At 38.4% G+C, this 5,307-nt stretch overlaps 1 long non-coding RNA gene across 1 annotated transcript; it reads left to right on the top strand.

The window, feature by feature from the left end:
• The first annotated feature begins 1,292 nt into the window (after positions 1 to 1,292).
• LOC135446353 (uncharacterized) lies at positions 1,293 to 5,040 on the top strand. The gene is made up of 3 exons (XR_010439750.1): positions 1,293 to 1,401; positions 2,800 to 2,869; positions 4,699 to 5,040. It is a non-coding gene; the product is annotated as an uncharacterized LOC135446353 (long non-coding RNA).
• Positions 5,041 to 5,307: the final 267 nt, after the last annotated feature.

Genomic DNA, 5,307 nt, shown 5'->3' on the forward strand with positions numbered 1-5,307 from the left:
GCTCCATTCATATCGCTCTGTATTTTAGAAATTTTTATTTAAATTAAAAAATGTTTATTGTCGACATAATGCAGATATTTGTATGTATCTGAGCAGCTGCGCAACAAAGATTTCAGACATATAAGGGAAGGAAAAATTACATAATGGCTATAGTATCATCAGATATCTTTTCCACCCTAAATCCTTTTAAATGAAATAAAAAAAAACATCTGAAATGCACAGCGAAGAGAGATACATATCAGTGGGATCTTGGTACAATAGTGACATGCTCTAGGAGCTGAGAAGGTGTGAGTTATTACTGGGTCAGTGTAGGCCATGAGCACAGGTAGCTCAGCCTCTCAGAGGGTTGTGAAAACCTGGGCTCCCACAGCCATGAAAAAGGTGTAAATCTGAGAGCTCCCTGGAGTCGTGAGGTAGTACATTCCTACTCATCTGCTTTTTTCAAGCCACACTGATATGAGAAATACTTGTCAAGCTTTGGCTTTGATGAACAGCACCTGGTCTCAGCTCCCGTTGAGCTTCTCAGAAACACTGTCTGCTCCCAATAACTCATGCCACCTAATGAGCTCCCGTTTTGTTTTGGTTTTTTTTTTATGAACAGCCTTTGAAACTATTTTCACCTGAATGTCAAATCATCCTTGTTCTCACTCTTTCACAGAAAGTTGCCAATCCAAAGTGTGGCAAGAATTAAACACTGCTATAACTAAGGCCCCTCTCTCAGGGCCCTGTAACCAGCACTCCAAAGCAAGACCCTTCGAGCTCCCCTGCACCCCAGCAGGCTGTGACCAGCACCCTCCCTCTGAGCAGGATGCCTCTCAGAGCCAACTCACTCTCAAGTTTGTTGTGCTTGGAGGGTCACCAAATGACAATGTATCATTGCCAATACCCCCACTTCTCAGGGCTCAATCCTTTGGCTTTGATGCACAGGCATCTGTAGTGAGTATTTCACTATTTTTAGGGGAAATTTTCACAGGTACCTTGCACTGACTCCTTATGTCTGTGTGCATATGCTATATCAAATATGGGAGAAATGCTGCTCTCCTAGATGTTTAAGTACATTAGATATCTAAGATAGGCCTGCAATTAAGTTACTGTTGTGATATAATAAATCCTTTATGGGGGGGATAAAATGTAAGAAAGAAGTGCAGAAGGTAGTCTCACACCTGAAGAGTTACAGCTGTACTAATCACCAAAGATTAGGAACAGGCCTGCCCTTAATAGGCCACAGCTGTGTCCAATAAGAAGAGGAATGCTACAAAAGCGTGGGTTAGCTGGGTGAGAAGATAGTTGGAGTTAGCTGGTTTTGCTGTGAAAAGAGATGGGGTTGGGGTTTGTTGGCTGTACTGTGAAGAAAAATGAGTCAGTGCTGTGAGGAGATACCCATGAGAAATCACCAAGAAGGTATGGAAACTTTTGCAATAAGATGGCAACACCTGTATGAATCCTTTGCTAAAGTGTTAAGTTCAATTTCAGTTATAAGTTAAACGATGTTAAGTTTCAGTGTTGTTAAGCCTTTGGGTTGTATTTTTTTATGCTTGCCCTTTCTATCCTTTTGTCACGTGCACAGACGCACACACATGCACAGATAATTCTTGGTTTCTTTTAATGTGGTTGGAAAGACTGTTTTTTGTTGCTTTTTCTTGGTGCGCCTTGATTATATAGTAGTAGAGTGACAATGAACTTTGTCACGCTGTTGCTTTTATGTTAAATCTGGTCATACTGATACCTGTCCCAGTGAGTCTTTAAGTAATCTGAAACACTAATTTTTAACAGATTATAGTGTGACTACTTCTTGCAGTAGCAGGCCAGTTTGTGCCAAGATTTCTCAGGCCTTATCTGGTTTAGAGTGCTTTGTATCCAAAATCCATAATCTTCATTTAAGTCCTTTTCCTAAAATCATTTTGTCTTTCTTCCTATATGGTTTCATTTTCCCAAGCATATCTTGTAAGGCTCAGAAATAAGTGGTTACAGGAATGCTACAATGCCCACTACAAAGATCTGAAAGAACATTCATTGCACTTTTCTTACATATAAGAATTAGACAAAATAGAGCCACCAGCTGGAAAGGCAGACTTTGGGCTTGAAAACTCTAAATTATCAGGAAGAGCAAAAGACCCAGTTTTCTTCATTTTGATTGGTACTAATAAATGAGAAAAAAATTCAACCATTAACTATATTACTTAAAAGTAATTTAAATATGCAAAAAAAATCCATATAAAGCTGTTAATGTCTAAAGAAAAAAAACCTTAAACAATAAAATTTTCCATTTTCCATAGGAGACTTTCTGTGTAACTCCATACAACACAAAAGCAGTCAGTAAAATTTTAAAGAAAGTAATGCCAATAAATATCACATTCCACTCGCACGTTGTTCAAAAAGGTAATAGAATTTATCACTTTTCAGACCTGGAACTTCTTTCTTTCTTTCTTTTTACAAGACTTCATCCAAGCTGGTGAGGCACTTTTTTGTCCTGAATCATAAACTTTCATGCACTACCACAGCTAGCAATTATTTCCTTGGATATATCCATTATGGATAATATCCTGAATCTCTATAGGGTCTGTCAAAACAAAATGAAAGTGATACAGCAGTACGTCATGTAGAATTCACTCCATCTTTCCCTGAAAGGACACACACAGTATTTGTGCACATAGTATTTAAAGTCATGAACAAAACCACAGAGAAATACAAATTCTGAAGTTAACATCTTTACAATGTGGAAAGCAGAATTTTAGCTTGGGCACATTTGTAGATTATATTTTATTGAGTTTTATTTTATGTACTCTGTTATATTTGTAGGATGTTTAAGCTGTAGAGAAATTCGGCATGTCAAACTGGAAATCTGGAAGCCACTATTTCTCACTTAAAGGTACCTCTAATAATTGCATATTGCCAAAAAACCTGTTACTGGGATTACCTAAAGGGAGAGTCTCTATTCTTAGTGAGCTGAGCAGCTCTTAGAGAAAGCCTCAGATATTAGTGAAGTTTGGTTCTCTGTGTCTCCTTATTTGTGTTGTAACTTATCAACCACCATCTTTTTTTATTTGCAAACTATCCAGCTGAAGTCAATGATGAAGGAGATTATTTCTACAGGGCTGCTACTACATAGCTCTTCTACAAAAAGGTTAATCAAAACATCAGTGCATATAGGCTGCGTGACTGTGTCTGAGAAGAATCTCTAAGACTAGAGTGTGAAGGAGGATGGTTCTGTTCCAAATATCCTTCAGATTTCAGACTGTCTTCCTATATATGTGGGTCCTACATCATGTGGAGATAAAAAGGCACTGTGAAGGTGATGAATTCATCACTTAACATTTAGAAGAAAGAGAAACTGGTGTGGGAAATCCTGAAGAAAATGGAGCCCACAATTACCGTTTTCATAGGCTTTGATGACCTAGTCCAATCATATCTTTGTTATCTCTAGCTAGTCTCCTACAAAATACGCTATGAGCACTACAGAACTTGTTGAACAAAACATTTATGAGTTATCTAAATACCTCACTGGTATCTCCAGTGTTAACTGCTGTAGCAGGATTGGGGTAAGAAATTCCATCTTACTTTAGGTAAGGGCCATAGATTATGAAACAATCTGGATATGTGCCTCTGTCATGATGATACTCCTTTGTTCCATGATATATTAGACCTTTTCTCCTTTTTGGTTATGTCCAATAGTTTCTCACTTTTATGACCCTGTCTTCAAATATCAATCCTACCAGCAGATCACCCTTTTGAAAATCCACAGTAAAAATATTTTCTCCTTTGCATCCAGCTCTTAATTTCTCATTTCCTCTGTATTCTTAATCTAATGTCTGTCTAATGTGATTTTGGCCTCTTGTTTAGAAAGCAGAATTTGCGAAGGAAATTATACAAAATGCTGTATTTCACCAATCAAACATTCCATGAGGGGCATTTATTTTTCCCGTTCCTCTTTGTAAAAGTTTTAAATAAGGCACTTAATCACTCTTCATACATCTGAAATGTTCATTTGGCTGAGCAACTTTCTCTATTATAGTCTTTTTTTAATCTACTTTAGCCAGCTAAATGGTGTAAAATGAGAGAGTAACACTGAAATGTATTACTGTATTAGCTGAACCACATATATTTAAACTGATGGATATAGCACAATCATTCAGGTTCTTAGATTTAATAAGTTGTAGAGTTACTGGTATAAGTAATTCAGCTGGTATAATTAATCGTTGGACAAATCAAAGAATCACAGAATATGCTGAATTGAGAGGGACTCATAAGGATCATTGAGTCCAGTTCCTGACCCTGCAAAGAACCATCCCTAAGAGACACCCCACATGCCCAAGAGAATTTTGCAAACGTTTCTTGTACTCTGTCAGGCTTGATGCTGTGACCACTTCCCTGGGGAGCCTGTTCCAGTGCCCAAACACCCTCTGGATAAAAAACCTTTTCCTAATATCAAAACTAAACCTCCCCTGAGACACCTTCAGGCCATTCCCTTGGGTCCTGCCTCTGGTCACCAAACAGAAGAGATCAGAAGAGATCAGGGTCTGCCCCTCCTCTTCCCCTCACACAGAATTTGTAACTGCAATGAAGCTCCCCCTCAGTCTTGTCTTCAGGTTGAGCGGACCAAGAGCCCTCAGCAACTCCTCACACAGCTCCCCTCAATGCCCTTCACCATCTTTGTTGCCCTCCTTTGGATTCTGTCTAATAGTTTAATATCTTTCTTAGATTGTGGAACCCAAAACTGTCCCCAGCACTGGAGGTGAGGCTGCCTCAGCTCAGCTCAGAGCAGGACAATCTCCTCACTTGCCCAGCTGGCAATGCTGTGCCTGATGCCCCCAGGACAGGGTTGGCCCTCCTGGCTCTCACGGCACTGCTGGCTCATGTTCATTGGAGCTTCACTGATTTATACATCTTAGGATGTGACCTAGCATTTATGAACTTTGAATAACATTCCTTTGTGTGGTAAATTTCTGTTTCAAAATACCACACAGGAAGCAGCACTATTTTGCAGCTCAAATGTAATGTGATACATAACAGAACTATGCCATTTCCTATTTGCTTGCTCTGCATTTTCCCGTAAATGAACTAATTCACAAATAATGCATCTTATACAAGACACTTTAAACCACAGTGAAAGTATGATGACTGTTGCATGAATAATTTTGTTTATTCTCAGCTTCGCAAAAGATATTTTCAATAGAAAAAGACAGCATTAATTTTTAACGTTTCTTGTCTGTATGTTTTAGATAGATGCATGCATACACATAGACATACATATTATGGATGTATGTATAGATGTATTATGTACAATTATGTATATACATTTATATACAA

This window comes from Zonotrichia leucophrys, chromosome 3 (assembly GCF_028769735.1).
Source record: "Zonotrichia leucophrys gambelii isolate GWCS_2022_RI chromosome 3, RI_Zleu_2.0, whole genome shotgun sequence".
In the NCBI taxonomy this organism is placed as follows: Eukaryota; Metazoa; Chordata; class Aves; order Passeriformes; family Passerellidae; genus Zonotrichia; species Zonotrichia leucophrys.